Source organism: Aegilops tauschii, chromosome 4, assembly GCF_002575655.3.
Source record: "Aegilops tauschii subsp. strangulata cultivar AL8/78 chromosome 4, Aet v6.0, whole genome shotgun sequence".
Classification (NCBI taxonomy): domain Eukaryota; kingdom Viridiplantae; phylum Streptophyta; class Magnoliopsida; order Poales; family Poaceae; genus Aegilops; species Aegilops tauschii.
Window position 1 is genome coordinate 458,179,340 of NC_053038.3, and position 19,961 is coordinate 458,199,300.

Genomic DNA, 19,961 nt, shown 5'->3' on the forward strand with positions numbered 1-19,961 from the left:
ACCATTTTCCCCTTCGGAGGAAACGTTAACCTTTCCTCATAAATAAAAATACATATGCCATAGCATGCTATATTTTCCCATAAATTATTGGATAATGTGAGGTATACTATCTATTGTAATTTTTGTTTTTGTGGGAACTACATATTGTGTAGCTATTGTATAATCTTTCTCGTCCATATCTACGCATGTATGTGTTCAGTTGGTATGTGTGCGTATGTATGTATATATACATACATTTATATGTGTACATTTTATCTATTCTACAATCACTTACGAAACCTCTAGCAGAGAGAAAGAGAACTGCGATATAGACCGACAGAATTGTACATGGTTTTTTTGTACTATTTTGGAGATACTTTCAAACTATTTTCTCATAATGATGAGTTATGATATTCCATTGAAAAGCTATGGATTGCACAATTTTTTCACATATTTGTTTAATATTCATTATGGTATAAATTTCTAAGGGGGTTTCTTCCTCTAATCTAACAAGGTGTCAGGCTCCCAAGTGCAGAGGTTTGTATCAAGCAAATTTCCCTCAGGTGGATGACCATAAGATTTATCGAACCCGTAAGAGCTTTGAATTGTATCCAATGATCAATACTTGTGCACACAAATATAGAAATTGCCTCAACCATTGCTACCCCCGCAAGAGTTGTTGGATGCCCCGAAGAGGAAGGGTGATGTAGCACAGCTGTAGAAAGTATTTCCCTCAGTTAAGAACCAAGGTTTAATCGAACCAGTAGGAGTCTACAAGCTAACAAGATAAGTAACACCTGCCCACAAACAAAATAAATGCTTGCACCCAACTTGGCAAGGGGGTTGTCAATCCCCTCATCTTGCTAGTTGTGAGGTTAATAGAAAATAGTGATATATATATGGTGATATGGCAAAACAGCAAAATAGTAAAAGTAAATAAAAGAATAATAGAGCAATGCTAATATCAATAGAGAATGGACCCCTGGGGGCATAGGTTCATTAATGGCATATGTCTCAAAAGCAGGTAGTGGCATGGTAAACAAAATACGGTTGGGAAATTGATAGATAAGCAACATTCATAACTACGATCATTCATGGCAAGATCTCATATAGGCATCACATCCATGACAAGTAGACCGTAATGCAACTACATCTACTACTGTCACTCCACCACAAGACCGTTATACAATATGCATCTCAAAGTATTAAATTTAATGAAAAACAGAGTATCACAATAAGAAAGATGACATGACGTAGACAGAAACAAACCTAGCAATAAGATCAATCTTCGTTGTTTTATCCTTAGCAGCAACAACACATCACGTGCCTTCTCCCCATTCTGTCACTGGGATATAGATCACCATGAGGTTGAACCCACTACTATGTGCTACTTGTGAGCTGAGTTGGGATTTCCCCGAAGAGGAGAGGATGATGCAATACAATAGAGATAAGTATTTCCCTTAGATAAGAACCAAGGTTATCAATCCAGTAGGAGAACCACGCAACACCTTGTTAGCAGTACCTACACACAAAATATCAAATACTTGCTCCCAATGCAAACAAGGGGTTGTCAATCCCTTGGCGGTTAATTGCAAGGATCAAATCTCGTAGTGATAGATAGATAAACAAAAACACAAAATAAAATAAAGTAAATAAAATTGCAGCGAGGTATTTTTGGATTTTAATATATGATAAAGATAGACCCGGGGGTATAGTTTTCACTAGAGGCTTCTCCCTTGAACATAGCATACAGTGGGTGAACAAATTACTGTTGGGCAATTCATAGATAAGCGAATAATCATGACGCTATCCAAGGCAATGATCATGTATATAGGCATCACGTCTAAGACAAGTAGACCGACTCCTGCCTGCATCTACTACTATTACTCCACACATCGACCGCTATCCAGCATGCATCTAGAGTACTAAGTTCATAAAGAACGGAGTATCGCCTTAAGCAAGATGACATGATGTAGAGAAAGTAAATCCCACCAATATGAATAAACCCCATCATTTTATCCTTAATGAAAATGATACAAATATGAGTCATGTCCCCTTCTGTCATTGGGATTGAGCATCGCAAGATTGAACCCATCACAAAGCACCTCTCCCATTGCAAGATAAATCAATCTAGTTAGCCAAACCAAATCAATAGATCGAAGAGAAATACAGAGCTATAATAATCATGCATAAAAGAGTTCAGAGAAGACCCAAATAATATTCATGAATAATCTGATCATAAATCCAAAATACATCAGATCCCAACAAACACACCGCAAAAAAATTACATCGAATACATCTCCAATAACATCAAGGAGAACATTGTATTGAAGATCAAAGAGAGAGAAGCCATCTAGATACTAGATATCGACCTGTAGGTCTATGATAAACTACTCACACATCATCGTAGGTGCAGCAAGGTTGATGTAGAAGGCCTTCGTGATCGATTCCGTTGGGGAACGAAGCATGAAAAACAAAAACAACCTACGAACACCCAAGATCTATCTTGGAGAAGCATAGCAATGAGAGGGTAGAGTGTGTCTACACACCCTTGTAGACCATTAAGCGAAAGCGTATATCACGCGGTTGATGTAGTTGTACTCATCATGATCCAGTCGCGATCCAAACCGATGAAGTACCGAACGGACAGCACCTCCGCGTTCAGCACACGTATGGCTCGATGACGTCTCCTCCTCCTTGATCCAGCAAGTGAGGGAGGAGACTTAGATGGGACTGCCGCCAACACGACTGCGTGACGGTGATGGTGGTGGAGTGATTCCGGCAAGGCTACGCCGGGCGCTACCGAAATAACGAAGAGGGAGGAATTATGAAGTAACAGGAGAGAGGGGGGGCTAAGGGCTTGTGTGTCCTCTTGGGGGGGATGACCATAATATTGCTCGAAATTTGCTACAGCTTGTTCCATGACGTTATGTTTGGCTTTTGGAGCCCTGGGCTATGTTAAACATTATATTGTTCATTAATAAAGTCTGGGTGTAAATCATAAACGTCCACTTTTTTCCTCCTCCGCAAGAAACTACTCTTAGGCGACTAGGGTTTCCCCTCCTCCCGTCGGCAGCCGCCGGTCTGCCTCGCCTCCCATGGCCTTTGGGCCATGGAGGTGCGGAGGACCACGGCCCCTCACCGGCGGGAGGAATCCCACTCTTGTTCTTGTTTTGTTCAACATCTTGGTTGGGGTTGTGTGGTGGCCACGAGGCCCCTTAGGAGAAATAATGTCTCTATCGTTTGATCCCCGTCCGATGATGCGTATAGTGTCATCGGAGGGTGTGTGGTGGTGAGAAAGAAAAAATGTGAGCTTTTTTTAGGAGATACCATGGCGGAGGTGAGTAAGAGGGCAAACAAATCGATACGACGAGATAGGTAGGATTCCCGGCCGGCGGCGAATGTGCGTGCATGGTCGGACAAATCGCGTCAGAGCTCGACGAAGACGAGGTTGGGAGGGGGGTGCGTGGGAATGGGAGGGTGGATGGGTTCCACTCCCAGCGGATAGGGATATGTTGCACGTGAGTGCACCAATTCGGATATTTTTTATTGAAAAGAAATGGAAAAAATAGACATTATTTGGTTGGTTGGATGAAAAGGACGTTTGCGTTTACTTGAATTTCCTTGCGAATAGGAAGGAAGAAAGGAAGGAATGGGAGTAACGCGACACACACCATCGATGCCTGTTTCCGGGGAGCAACTAGTTAACGAGCGCTCCTTCGGGAGCCTCGCAATGATCGCGCCACTTGGCGCGCTCTCCGGCTTTTTTTATTTTTTCACACGCGTTTTCGGCTTTTTAAACGGTTTTTTTTGGGGTTTTCGACTTTTGGTTTTCCCCCGGTCTTCCTTAGCTTTTCGACAAAAAAAATTTGAAATTTTTTTTCGCACGAAAAAACGCGTTTTTTTTCTTTTGCGAAAAGTCACGGTTTTTTCTTCCGTGAGAGGCACGGTTGTGCTTGAGCGAGAGTCACGGTCGTGCCTTTCGTAAAAAGACGCGTTTTCTGTTTTTTTTCTTTCACGAGAGTCATGGTTTTGCTTCCGCGAGAGGCACGGTTGTGCTTTCACGAGAGTCACGGCCGTGCTTCACGGAAAGGAAAAAAATAAAACGTGTTTTCTGTTTTTTTTCTTTCGCGAGAGTCACGGTTTGCTTCCGCGAGAGACACGGTTGTGCTTTCGCGAGAGTCACGGTCGTGCCTCTCGGAAAAGGAAAAAATACGCGTTTTCTGTTTTTTTTATTTCGCGAGAGTCATGGTTTTGCTTTCGACAGAGGCACGGTTGTGATTTCGCGAGAGTCATGGCTGTGCCTCTCGGAAACGAAAAAAAACGTATTTTCTGTTTTTTTTACCTCCACGAGAGTCACGGTTTTGCTTCCATGAGAGGCACGGTTGTGATTTCGCGACAGGCACGGGCGTGCCTCTGTCGGAAAGGAAAAAAACGTGCTTCCGGTGTGGTTTTTTCGTCTGGTTTTTTTCGTCCGGTTTTTTCATGAAAAAAATTCGTCCAAACCTATCAACATGGGATCTAGTTTTGAAGATCTCGACGCAAGGAATCCAATAGTGAAAACGGTTCGGGATTTGGACGCACGGTTTAAGAGATAAAACGTCTTGAATAAACGGATCTACGAGAAAAGGAAAAATTCCCAGGTTGCCCTGCATGTGCGCCACTTGTCACGACCTTGAAAGGTGGAGTGTTTTTGCAACTGAGTACTCCTTAGTTTTGATTTCGCCGTTTCCGGTTAACGTGTTCGCGAATCCGTTTTCGATCCGAGCGAGTGACGCGTTGGATGGATGGTTTGCAACATAGACGAGGCAAGTGGGCCATTACGCCGTCGCGGTTGCAAACATGTCCAACCGGGCCGTTTTCTCAAAAAATCCCGTTTCCTCTCGAGTCCGAGACTTTTGAATGGGTACTGACCGTATTTCGACTTGGATGGTTGATTCGCCTGGTCGTTAGTAGGCAGAGCAAAGGAGCAAGAACCCCACGTACGAGCCAGGTTGTGGACCGACCGAGGGATATTAATTAAAGAGAAACGAGAACAGGTCACCACTAGCTTTTGCACGCCGCGCCGGGATGGGGAAGCGTCGGCGATGTGAGGAAGAAGCAGGCGCATCCGAGCGGCCTCGTCGGGGACGCCTCCATCTAGTCGTGCATGATTACGCGCGGGGATGCACGGTGTACAAGCTGGACGTCGACGCCTTCCCACCGGGCACGGGCACGGACGACCACTTGGAGTCGACGGCACGGCGGCTGCCGCATGATTCCGTGGCGATCCGCATGGGGTCCCCCGACCGCCATCAGTGCGACCAGTTCGTGTGCTTCGGCAGCAAGATCTTCGCTTTCTACAAGGACGCGGACGCCGGCCGCAGCACCATGGTGTACGACAGCGCGACGTCGCAGGTGGCCGTATGCCCTCCGCTGCTCGCCCCAAAGGAGCTCGCCGAGTTCCTAACTGTCGGCGCCGACATCTACGCCATCGGACCGACTACGACGGCTTCAACTACAACCTTGTTCCCTTGATGGAGAAACTTGGACCGGCGCCCCGCCGTGGCGGGGGTGAATGGCGGTGGGAGTCCCTCCGCCCGCCGCCGATCAAGCTGCCCATCCTTGTCTCGTCCCAAGCAGTGTATCCCAACGGATCCACCATCTTCCTCTCCGTCGCGGACAGGGGCACCTTCTCCTTCGACACCGGCCGCCTCGCCTGGACGCGTCACGGGAGCTGGCTCCTGCCTTTCCACGGCGATGCCTATTTCGTGCGCGAGCTGGATGCGTGGGTCGGGCTGTGCTCACACCAAAAAGGGTACATTACCGTGTGCAATGTCATCTCACCCGACGACGGCCGCTGTGGATACCCGACCTCGACAACTGTCGAGGACAGGGTGTACAACAATAGATGGAAGAGGCACCTTGCCGCGAGCCTCACTTACATGGGCAATGCTGAGTTCTGCCTCCTCGAGACCATCACGCGCAAGGGCTACGACATTTTCACCGAGTCCAGGATGCGGATGCTGCTTCGACTGGCAACCTTCCAGGTCGAGCACCAGCACAGCGGTGAGGTTCGGGCGGTGGACATGCGCACCATGCTTTACAAGTGTCCTCACTGGGAGATGGAATGCAGTCGTTCACCTACCGCTTTCTGGATTTGATCCTTTCGTCTACGTTTCTCTTCATCGGCGGCAGATGTTGTCCCGGTGCCTTTGTACTTTGGGCCCTTAGCAAGACTCCCCGACTGTCTACTATAACAATGTTTGTTCAGCTTCGGCGAGGAAAGGACGATGGTATATGCTCTTCGGTGCTTTTAGTCGCCGTTAGGTGGTCCATAGATGTAACTATAATTTTTTAAATTCTTATATTCTCTATACTGCCATGACAAATGTTAAATAGATTAAAATTTTCTCCTACAAAATATTAATAATAAAGTTCAAGTGTTTCGCTAAAAAAGATTGACTCAATGAGCGTCAGGTAGGAGGAATCCTCGTATCCGTTTCCACCAGCCGCTCAAACAACCAAAAAAATCATGTTTCCTGCGAGTCCGAGACTTGAATGGACACTTGAATCCTGATGGGCTGATGATATAATTGTCCACCTAACTATTTAATTATAGGTTGGTTCGCAACTGTATTTCGACTTGGATGGTTGATTCACCTGGAGTTCTATATACGAGTAGACGAGTATACCACGTATAGGAAAGGCAAAGGCATACGAGCTAGGTTGTGGACAGTGCGTAGTCGCAGCTGTCCGCGACGTGCTCCGTCGCACGGGCGTGGTCGTGCCCCTCCGCTGCTGCTAGCACCATGGTGCACCGCAGCGCATGGTCGGTATCATACTGCTGTTATTTGTTGGTCCATTCTTGACACCAAGTACTTCCGGCGACAGCGACACGCGACGACGACGATGAACAGCGCACGCTGGACATCTTGGTTTCTATCTCAAGAGTCTGAAGTAATACACACAGGGCGTGTTTGGTTACCTGTATTGTTTTTTGTCCATTTGCATATTTGTTTTAGTTGGACCTGGCTGAGCAAATGCAGGCCAAAAACCAACATCTGTACTTAGTTTGGTTGTCTGCATGTCCTCTTCCTGCATCGTAACGATGTCTCTACGCACCGCGTTTGGTTGCTCGCATTGCATGTGCTCACACGGGTGCACGTTGTTTGGTTACATATGAGCATAGAGTTGTGCTCACCTTGTACCCTACTTGGTGAGCTTACCAATACTACTACATCTTACACACGATCACACCAAGTACACCAACACCACAGCACTACTATGACGATGAATTGGACGAAGATGATGAAGTTCTTCAGCCCTAACGGTCGATCCACCTTCCTGTCAACCTCAACCTTGCTGCATGAATACTCTCGCACATACTTGGAGTAAGCATTTTCTGCCGCCTGCCTAGTCTTAAACCCTCCTCTGTGGTTGCTGTCGTTGTAACCTGAAACTTGTTTATTGCAAGCTTCCCATGAACTGTAAACCCCTAGAACCTTACCTTCGAACACCACATACCACTTGCCCTGGCAGTGCAAACGAGCAATAAGTTCAAGCAACAAGCATTGAAAGACACAAACAGCAAGCAATGAAGAACTCTAGGAGCAAGCAATGGAGCAGAAGGGCATTAGTAAGCATGCATGATCATAGCAAGTTCAACCTAACAGTACATTAGTGTCATCCTACCACCACATCCAAAAGAGGGTGTCATCCTACCACCGCAAGTTCGTGATCACCGCGAGGATCACCGTGAGGGGTTAGTATATACCACCTCATCAAAATATACACACCATAAGATTGTTTTCAAGCCCTAACTACACAAAATATACGTCATCATCATCGTCGTTGTCCTTGTCGCCATCGCCGTCGAGGATCATGCACGCCGTTGCCACCAGCAGAAGCAGCACTAGTGGTCCTCAGCCAGAGCACCCTGTGGTCTGCTCCCATGGCAACAAACCTAACACCCTGGGCTTTGTTTTCCAGCAGGTGGCTGAGAGCCACCATGAGAGCCTCTGGACTGAAGCCAATCTAATCCATGACGACGTTGTAGAGCTTAGGGTGGACGTCCACACTCTTGCTCTCCCTGATGACGGTGGCCGCCTCCTTCACTGCCTCAGTCATGCTGCTGAAGACGCTCAACTCCTCCTCCATGAAGCCTGCCCGCTTCCTCTTCCTATCAAGCACAGGAACGTGCTCAGCATCCTTCTCAGGAGCATCAACGTTGATGGTGTCTGACTCCTGGGTGTCTGGATACTCCGGCATCGGCGAGCCCAGCGGCAGACCAGAGCCCATGTCATGCTTGCCGATTGCCAGCCCGAAGGAGAAGATCTACTGCATCTGGTCGTAGTTCTGGATAGGGGTGTCGAGGAACTCAGCGTCCTTGGGGTGAGCCTAAGAAGAAACAGGGCAGACAGGTTAGTTAGTATGGCAATGGTTCATAGGCTTGAACTGCTGGTCTGTTAGAATGGCATGGTTTGTGAGCTAACCGCGACGTGGCCTTGATAGTGCTCTGCCTCCAGAAGGATCGAGCAGGTGTCTGTTGGGAATCGTAGCATAATTTTAAAAAAAAATCCTACGTTCACCAAGATGCATCTATGGAGTATACTAGCAACGAGGGGAAGGGAGTGCATCTACATACCCTTGTAGATCGCGAGCGGAAGCGTTCCAATGAACGTGGATGACGGAGTTGTACTCGCCGTGATCAAAATCACCGATGACCGAGTGCCGAACGGACGGCACCTCCGCGTTCAACACACGTATGGTGCAGCGACGTCTCCTCCTTCTTGATCCAGCAAGGGGGAAGGAGAGGTTGATGGAGATCCAGCAGCACGACGGCGTGGTGGTGGATGTAGCGGGTCTCGCCAGGGCTTCGCTAAGCTTCTGCGAGAGAGAGAGAGGTGTTGCAGGGGAGGAGGGAGGCGCCCAAGGCTGTAGGTAGCTGCCCTCCCTCCCCCCCCCCTTTATATAGGCCCCCTGGGGGGCGCCGGCCCCAAGAGATGGGATCTCAAGGGGGGGCGGCGGCCACAAGGGGGGAAGGGGTTGCCTTGCCCCCCAAGGCAAGGGGGAACTCCCCCCTAGGGTTCCCAACCCTAGGCGCATGGGGGGAGGCCCAAGGGGGGCGCCCCAGCCCACTAAGGGCTGGTTCCCTTCCACTTTCAGCCCACGGGCCCCTCCGGGATAGGTGGCCCCACCCGGTGGACCCCCGGGACCCTTCCGGTGGTCCCGGTACAATACCGGTAACCCCCGAAACTTTCCCGGTGGCCGAAACTTGACTTCCTATATATAATTCTTCACCTCCGGACCATTCCAGAACCTCTGGTGACGTCCGGGATCTCATCCGGGACTCCGAACAACTTTTGGGTTTCCGCATACATATATCTCTACAACCCTAGTGTCACCGAACCTTAAGTGTGTAGACCCTACGGGTTCGGGAGACATGCAGACATGACCGAGATGCCTCTCCGGTCAATAACCAACAGCGGGATCTGGATACCCATGTTGGCTCCCACATGTTCCATGATGATCTCATCGGATGAACCACGGTGTCGAGGATTCAATCAATCCCGTATGCAATTCCCTTTGTCAAACGGTATGTTACTTGCCCGAGATTCGATCGTCGGTATCCCAATACCTTGTTCAATCTCGTTACCGGCAAGTCTCTTTACTCGTACCGCAATGCATGATCCCGTGACTAACGCCTTAGTCACATTGAGCTCATTATGATGATGCATTACCGAGTGGGCCCAGAGATACCTCTCCGTCACATGGAGTGACAAATCCCAGTCTCGATCCGTGCCAACCCAACAGACACTTTCGGAGATACCCGTAGTGCACCTTTATAGTCACCCAGTTACGTTGTGACGTTTGGCACACCCAAAGCACTCCTACGGTATCCGGGAGTTGCACGATCTCATGGTCTAAGGAAAAGATACTTGACATTGGAAAAGCTCTAGCAAACGAAACTACACGATCTTTTATGCTATGCTTAGGATTGGGTCTTGTCCATCACATCATTCTCCTAATGATGTGATCCCGTTATCAATGACATCCAATGTCCATAGTCAGGAAACCATGACTATCTGTTGATCAACGAGCTAGTCAACTAGAGGCTTACTAGGGACACGTTGTGGTCTATGTATTCACACATGTATTACGATTTCCGGACAATACAATTATAGCATGAATAATAGACAATTATCATGAACAAAGAAATATAATAATAACCATTTATTATTGCCTCTAGGGCATATTTCCAACAGACTCCCACTTGCACTAGAGTCAATAATCTAGTTACATTGTGATGAATCGAACACCCATTGCGTCCTGGTGTTGATCATGTTTTGCCCTAGGGAGAGGTTTAGTCAACGGATCTGCTACATTCAGGTCCGTATGTACTTTACAAATATCTATGTCTCCATTTTGAACACTTTCACGAATGGAGTTGAAGCGACGCTTGATATGCCTGGTCTTCCTATGAAACCTGGGCTCCTTCGCAAGGGCAATAGCTCCAGTGTTGTCACAGAAGAGAGTCATCGGGCCCGACGCATTGGGAATCACCCCTAGGTCGGTAATGAACTCCTTCATCCAGACTGCTTCCTGTGCTGCCTCCGAGGCTGCCATGTACTCCGCTTCACATGTAGATCCTGCCACGACGCTTTGCTTGCAACTGCACCAGCTTACTGCTCCTCCATTCAAAATATACACGTATCCGGTCTGTGACTTCGAGTCATCCAGATCTGTGTCGAAGCTAGCGTCGACGTAACCCTTTACGACGAGCTCTTCGTCACCTCCATAAACGAGAAACATATCCTTAGTCCTCTTCAGGTACTTCAGGATATTCTTGACCGCTGTCCAGTGTTCCTTGCCGGGATTACTTTGGTACCTTCCTACCAAACTTACGGCAAGGTTTACATCAGGTCTGGTACACAACATGGCATACATAATAGACCCTATGGCCGAGGCATAGGGGATGACACTCATCTCTTCTATATCTTCTGCCGTGGTCGGGCATTAAGCCGTGCTCAATTGCACACCTTGCAATACAGGCAAGAACCCCTTCTTGGACTGATCCATATTGAACTTCTTCAATATCTTGTCAAGGTATGTTCTCTGTGAAAGACCAATGAGGCGTCTTGATCTATCTCTATAGATCTTGATGCCTAATATATAAGCAGCTTCTCCAAGGTCCTTCATTGAAAAACACTTATTCAAATAGGCCTTTATACTTTCCAAGAATTCTATATCATTTCCCATCAACAGTATGTCATCCACATATAATATGAGAAATGCTACAGAGCTCCCACTCACTTTCTTGTAAACACAGGCTTCTCCATAAGTCTGTGTGAACCCAAACGCTTTGATCATCTCATCAAAGCGAATGTTCCAACTCCGAGATGCTTGCACCAGCCCATAGATTGAGCGTTGGAGCTTGCATACTTTGTTAGCATTCTTAGGATCGACAAAACCTTCCGGCTGCATAATATACAACTCTTCCTTAAGGAAGCCGTTAAGGAATGCCGTTTTGACGTCCATCTGCCATATCTCATAACCATAGTATGCGGCAATTGCTAACATGATTCGGACGGACTTCAGCTTCGCTACGGGTGAGAAAGTCTCATCGTAGTCAACCCCTTGAACTTGTCGATAACCCTTAGCGACAAGTCGAGCTTTGTACATGGTCACATTACCATCTGCGTCCGTCTTCTTCTTAAAGATCCATTTGTTTTCTATGGCTCGCCGCTCATCAGGCAAGTCAGTCAAAGTCCATACTTTGTTTTCATACATGGATTCTATCTCGGATTTCATGGCTTCTAGCCATTTGTCGGAATCCGGGCCCGCCATCGCTTCTTCATAGTTCGAAGGTTCACCGTTGTCTAACAACATGATTTCCAGGACAGGGTTGCCGTACCACTCTGGTGCGGAACGTGTCCTTGTGGACCTGCGAAGTTCAGTAACTTGATCTGAAGTTTCATGATCATCATCATTAACTTCCTCCCCAGTCGGTGTAGGCACCACAGGAACATTTTCCCGCGCTGCGCTACTTTCCGGTTCGGAAGGGGTGACTATCACCTCATCAAGTTCCACTTTCCTCCCACTCAATTCTTTCGAGAGAAACTCCTTCTCTAGAAAGGACCCGTTCTTGGCAACGAAGATCTTGCCTTCGGATCTGAAGTAGAAGGTATACCCAATAGTTTCCTTAGGGTATCCTATGAAGACGCGTTTTTCCGATTTGGGTTCGAGCTTTTCAGGTTGAAGTTTCTTGACATAAGCATCGCATCCCCAAACTTTTAGAAACGACAGCTTAGGTTTCTTCCCAAACCATAATTCATACGGTGTCGTCTCAACGGATTTAGACGGTGCCCTATTTAAAGTGAATGCGGCAGTCTCTAAAGCATAACCCCAAAATGAGAGCGGTAAATCGGTAAGAGACATCATAGATCGCACCATATCCAATAGAGTGCGATTACGACGTTCGGACACACCATTTCTCTGAGGTGTTCCAGGCGGCGTGAGTTGTGAAACTATTCCACATTTCCTTAAGTGTGTACCAAATTCGTGACTTAAATATTCTCCACCACGATCTGATCGTAAGAATTTTATTTTCCTGTCACGTTGATTCTCGACTTCACTCTGAAATTCCTTGAACTTTTCAAAGGTTTCAGACTTGTGTTTCAGTAGGTAGACATACCCATATCTACTTAAATCATCAGTGAGAGTGAGAACATATCGATATCCTCCGCGAGCCTCAACACTCATTGGACCGCACACATCGGTATGTATGATTTCCAATAAGTTGGTTGCTCGCTCCATTGTTCCGGAGAACGGAGTCTTGGTCATCTTACCCATGAGGCATGGTTCGCACGTGTCAAATGATTCGTAACCAAGAGACTCCAAAAGTCCATCTGCATGGAGCTTCTTCATGCGCTTGACACCAATGTGACCAAGGCGGCAGTGCCACAAGTATGTGGGACTATCGTTATCAACTTTACATCTTTTGGTATTCACACTATGAACATGTGTAACATCACGTTCGAGATTCATCAAAAATAAACCATTGACCAGCGGGGCATGACCATAAAACATATCTCTCAAATAAATAGAACAACCATTATTCTCAGATTCTAATGAGTAGCCATCTCGAATTAAACGAGATCCAGATACAATGTTCATGCTCAAAGCTGGCACTAAATAACAATTATTGAGGTTTAAAACTAATCCCGTGGGTAGATGCAGAGGTAGCGTGCCAACGGCGATCACATCGACCTTGGAACCATTCCCGACGCGCATCGTCACCTCGTCCTTTGCCAGTCTCCGTTTATTCCGTAGTTCCTGCTTTGAGTTACAAATATGAGCAACCGCACCGGTATCAAATACCCAGGAGCTACTACGAGTACTGGTAAGGTACACATCAATTACTTGTATATCACATATACCTTGGGTGTTGCCGGCCTTCTTCTTGTCCGCTAAATATTTGGGGCAGTTCCGCTTCCAGTGACCACTTCCCTTGCAATAAAAGCACTCAGTCTCGGGCTTGGGTCCATTCTTTGACTTCTTCCCGGTAACTGGCTTACCGGGCGCGGCAACTCCCTTGCCGTCCTTCTTGAAGTTCTTCTTACCCTTGCCCTTCTTGAACTTACTGGTTTTATTCACCATCAACACTTGATGTTCTTTTCTGATCTCTACCTCAGCTGATTTCAGCATTGAATATACCTCGGGAATGGTCTTTTCCATCCCCTGCATATTGTAGTTCATCACAAAGCTCTTGTAGCTTGGTGGAAGCGACTGGAGGATTCTGTCAATGACCGCGTCATCCGGGAGATTAACTCCCAGCTGAGACAAGCGGTTGTGCAACCCAGACATTCTGAGTATGTGCTCACTAACAGAACTGTTCTCCTCCATTTTACAGCTAAAGAACTTGTCGGAGACATCATATCTCTCGACCCGGGCATGAGCTTGAAAAACTAGTTTCAGCTCCTCGAACATCTCATATGCTCCATGTTTCTCAAAACGCTTTTGGAGACCCGGTTCTAAGCTGTAAAGCATGCCGCACTGAACGAGGGAGTAATCATCAGCACGCTGTTGCCAAGCGTTCATAACGTCTTGGTTCTCAGGGATTGGTGCTTCACCTAGCGGTGCTTCTAAGACATAATCTTTCTTGGCTGCTATGAGGATGATCCTCAGGTTCCGGACCCAGTCCGTATAGTTGCTGCCATCATCTTTCAGCTTGGTTTTCTCTAGGAACGCGTTGAAATTGAGGACAACGTGGGCCATTTGATCTACAATACATAGTGTAAAGATTTTAGACTAAGTTCATGATAATTAAGTTCATATAATCAAATTATTTAATGAACTCCCACTTAGATAGACATCCCTCTAGTCATCTAAGTGAAACATGATCCGAATTCAACTAGGCTGTGTCCGATCATCACGTGAGACGGACTAGTCAAGATCGGTGAACATCTCCATGTTGATCGTATCTTCTATACGACTCATGCTCGACCTTTCGGTCCTCCGTGTTCCGAGGCCATGTCTGTACATGCTAGGCTCGTCAAGTCAACCTAAGTGTATTGCGTGTGTTCCGAGGCCATGTCTGTACATGCTAGGCTCGTCAACACCCGTTGTATTCGAACGTTAGAATCTATCACACCCGATCATCACGTGGTGCTTCGAAACAACGAACCTTCGCAACGGTGCACAGTTAGGGTGAACACTTTCTTAAAATTATTATAAGGGATCATCTTACTTACTACCGTCGTTCTAAGCAAATAAGATGCAAAAACATGATAAACATCACATGCAATCAAATAGTGACATGATATGGCCAATATCATCATGCTCCTTTGATCTCCATCTTCGGGGCACCATGATCATCTTCGTCACCGGCATGACACCATGATCTCCATCATCATGATCTCCATCATTGTGTCTTCATGAAGTCGTCACGCCAACGATTACTTCTACTTGTATGGCTAACGCATTTAGCAACAAAGTAAAGTAAATTACATGGAGTTATTCAATGACACGCAGGTCATGCAAAATAATAAAGACAACTGCTATGGCTCCTGCCGGTTGTCATACTCATCGACATGCAAGTCGTGATTCCTATTACAAGAATATGATCAATCTCATACATCACATATATCATTCATCACATCTTCTGGCCATATCACATCACATAGCACTTGCTGCAAAAACAAGTTAGACGTCCTCTAATTGTTGTTGCAAGTTTTTTTTTACGTGGTTTGTAGGTTTCTAGCAAGAACGTTTTCTTACCTACGTATGACCACAACGTGATTTGCCAATTTCTATTTACCCTTCATAAGGACCCTTTTCATCGAATCCGTTCCGACTAAAGTAGGAGAGACAGACACCCGCTAGCCACCTTATGCAACTAGTGCATGTCAGTCGGTGGAACCAGTCTCACGTAAGCGTACGTGTAAGGTCGGTCCGGGCCGCTTCATCCTACAATGCCGCCGAAACAAGAAACGACTAGTAGCGGCAAGAAGAATTGGCAAACTCAACGCCCACAACTGCTTTGTGTTCTACTCGTGCATAGTAACTACGCATACACCTGGCTCTGATACCACTGTTGGGAATCGTAGCATAATTTAAAAAAAAATTCCTACGTTCACCAAGATGCATCTATGGAGTATACTAGCAACGAGGGGAAGGGAGTGCATCTACATACCCTTGTAGATCGCGAGCGGAAGCATTCCAATGAACGTGGATGACGGAGTCGTACTCGCCGTGATCCAAATCACCGATGACCGAGTGCCGAACGGACGGCACCTCCGCGTTTAACACACGTACGGTGCAGCGACGTCTCCTCCTTCTTGATCCAGCAAGGGGGAAGGAGAGGTTGATGGAGATCCAGCAGCACGACGGCGTGGTGGTGGATGTAGCGGGTCTCGGCAGGGCTTCGCTAAGCTTCTGCGAGAGAGAGAGGTGTTGCAGGGGAGGAGGGAGGCGCCCAAGGCTGTAGGTAGCTGCCCTCCCTCCCCCCCCTTTATATAGGCCCCCTGGGGGGCGCCGGCCCCAAGAGATGGGATCTCAAGGGGGCGGCGGCCACAAGGGGGGAAGGGGTTGCCTTGCCCCCCAAGGCAAGGGGGAACTCCCCCCCTAGGGTTCCCAACCCTAGGCGCATGGAGGGAGGCCCAAGGGGGGCGCCCCAGCCCACTAAGGGCTGGTTCCCTTCCACTTTCAGCCCACGGGGCCCTCCGGGATAGGTGGCCCCACCCGGTGGACCCCCGGGACCCTTCCGGTGGTCCCGGTACAATACCGGTAACCCCCGAAACTTTCCCGGTGGCCGAAACTTGACTTCCTATATATAATTCTTCACCTCCGGACCATTCCGGAACCTCTGGTGACGTTCGGGATCTCATCCGGGACTCCGAACAACTTTCGGGTTTCTGCATACATATATCTCTACAACCCTAGCGTCACCGAACCTTAAGTGTGTAGACCCTACGGGTTCGGGAGACATGCAGACATGACCGAGACGCCTCTCCGGTCAATAACCAACAGCGGGATCTGGATACCCATGTTGGCTCCCACATGTTCCATGATGATCTCATCGGATGAACCACGGTGTCGAGGATTCAATCAATCCCGTATGCAATTCCCTTTGTCAAACGGTATGTTACTTGCCCGAGATTCGATCGTCGGTATCCCAATACCTTGTTCAATCTCGTTACCGGCAAGTCTCTTTACTCGTACCGCAATGCATGATCCCATGACTAACGCCTTAGTCACATTGAGCTCATTATGATGATGCATTACCGAGTGGGCCCAGAGATACCTCTCCGTCACACGGAGTGACAAATCCCAGTCTCGATCCGTGCCAACCCAACAGACACTTTCGGAGATACCCGTAGTGCATCTTTATAGTCACCCAGTTACGTTGTGACGTTTGGCACACCCAAAGCACTCCTACGGTATCCGGGAGTTGCACGATCTCATGGTCTAAGGAAAAGATACTTGACATTGGAAAAGCTCTAGCAAACGAAACTACACGATCTTTTATGCTATGCTTAGGATTGGGTCTTGTCCATCACATCATTCTCCTAATGATGTGATCCCGTTATCAATGACATCCAATGTCCATAGTCAGGAAACCATGACTATCTGTTGATCAACGAGCTAGTCAACTAGAGGCTTACTAGGGACACGTTGTGGTCTATGTATTCACACATGTATTACGATTTCCGGACAATACAATTATAGCATGAATAATAGACAATTATCATGAACAAAGAAATATAATAATAACCATTTATTATTGCCTCTAGGGCATATTTCCAACAGTGTCCTCATCCCATGAAGCACTGCTAAGGTCTCTGAGCTTGGACACTTGGATCCATCGAGCTCTCCACTTCCTCAGGTGGTTGTACACCTGGGTCGAGGTGACCTTCTGTCCACAAAAGTCGAACACCTGCTTTGCAACAAGGCTCAAGTGCACCTCCTTGAAGCCCTTGTCAGTCCTCACCCCACTAGTTATGATCTCACACATCTTGTTAAGCACAAAAGTGGAGAGGAACAACTGCCATTTCATGATGTTCCCACTGCCATCCTTCTTCTCCTTTGTTGCTATCTTTAGAGCAACAGCATGAGCAACAGCATTGGACTGAGCCAGCACAAATGGAGGAACCGTAGGCGGCACCTCAAAAACCTCTGAATCAAGAGGCATCTGTTCCAGAGGAGGCTGGGGGTCCTCGACGTAGGACGGCGGGAACTGGCTCTCGGACAACACGATGGCCTGACTAAACTCTTGCGTGGTCATGTCCTACAAACGTAAGTGTCATCAATACCACAAGACACTACACATGGACAGATCGAACTAGCAGTACTTCTTGGACAGATCGAACTAGCATTACATCTTGGACAGATCGAACTAGCATTACATCATGGACAGATCAAACTAGCAGTAACACATGCACAAGCATACTAGAGCATAACAGAGCACTAATCATGGAGAACAGAGCACTAATCATGGACATATGGATGATCTTGTTCAACACTTGCACACTAGCATACCACCGATTCATCCATGACCACTAACTACCAACACTTGCCCACATGGAAACAACCCCTAGCATGCTCCAAATCCATCACAACTAGCTACTACACCATCACAGTCAAACAGATCGGACGACCTAACCTTAGCACATGGACAGATCTAGCTAGAACTAGAAGAGATGAGGTGGTGATTGAACTTACAGAGGCCATCGGAATGGCCGCCGAGGAGGTGCCTGGCACGTCGAAGAGGAGGAGGAGTCGACCCGCCGGCGCAGTCAACTGGTCGCCGGAGTAGATGCGCCGCTTACCTCGTCGTCGAAGTGGATCTGCGCTGAAGGGAAAGCTCGAGAGGGGGGAAATGGTGGCGGGAGTTTTGCCGCGGCGGTGACCCTCGATATATAGGCCGACCGAATCGGCGAGTGGTGACTCGAATTCGTCCCGCCGCTTTTTCGAAGATGCGCCATCACTCCCGCCATCTTCGTCCCCTGTGCGGCGTTCCCCTCCCCTGCATCGCTCGAGCCTGGCTCGCTGGAAACCGATTTGGCCGTTCCTAGCAGGCCAGGCTGAGGGGTGCTTTGAGGTTCGTACTGTGGGGGCCAAACAGTAAACATAGGCATCCAAACAGTCCATTTTCATCTCGCGTGGGCCTGGCTGGGCCTAATGCAGGCTACCAAACGTGTCCATAATGTCATGTACGTAGCTGACCTGGCTAGCCAATCGACTTGATCGATTCTGGCCGTAGCAACTCACGTACGCACACAAAGGCAGTCGGTCTGATTCAACTTTTTATTTCTCAATGGGGTACATAATTACAGTGAATATGTGGACTTAACCTCTGGCGTTTTGGCTCCCGAGAGCATATGCTCCTGGATGAACAATAAATTCAAAAAAAATGTAAAAAATCAAAAAATCTGATTTTTTTTGTAGATGTTCGAGTTAGTCTTGACAAATTTCATGTGAAATGGAGCAACAGTGTTTCACTAGTGAAAAAACAAAATTAGGGTGACATTTTGGGGTGATATTTAGTCTTCAATTTATTTTTTTACAGGCCAAAATGCTTAACCTTTTTGCCTCAAAATTTACAGATAGCATTTTGATGTGATTAAGATCACATAAATTTTTTGTCTAGATTTTTTTTGACTTGAAAACTTTTTTTTGGGCCCGGGAGCATGTGCTCCCGGTAGCCAAATTGAATTTCCGTACAAGTCCTAATCGGTGACTAATTCCTATACTATCCGAATAGGACACCGTACCATGATTGAGCAAAACATGTTGCATGTTTAGTTGTCCTATATGATCAGGCACAGAAGCACAGTGTCGAGGAGTTGATCAAAGGCAAGTCACCACTGTACGTGAGTGAGCCTGCCCCTGTTCGAGCGGCCAAGCAAAAGACTCCCTAGCCCAAGCCACCACCTGGTTGGGCTGCTCTATCAGTGGATGGTTCCTATATTAAAGAAACCGGCGAAGTAGGTACGGGCATGGTGTTGAGGGACTCGCAAAAGTGATTTTTTTCAGCGTACGGATTTTGTTCCACTGTCAAGACGCCCTCGAGGCAGAAGTTAGTGCTATACATGAAGGCATGTCACTTAGCATACAATGGTCGGAGCTTCCTATATTGGTACAGTCCAACAGCTCCATTGCTATTGCTGCATTCACAGATGATTCACTCGACCGCTCCGCCTATGGACATATTATAGTGGAAATCAAGAAGCTCCTGAATTTGCGTGGGTTTGTTCCTTTAAAGATTGAGCGTAATCAAAATAGGATTGCTCATTGTCTAGCTTATATTGGTAGATTTGGTGATAGCACCCCTTGTTGGTTTGCGCCATGTGTCAGATAGTGTCTCAAATCTTGTATTAGCTGACTGTAACACTATTACTAAGGAATAAAACCCACTCTATCTCGCAAGAAAAACGTCTTATAAAAACAGACAGAGGAAGTATTTCCTGATGGAGACCTGATTAGAGTAATTTGAACTA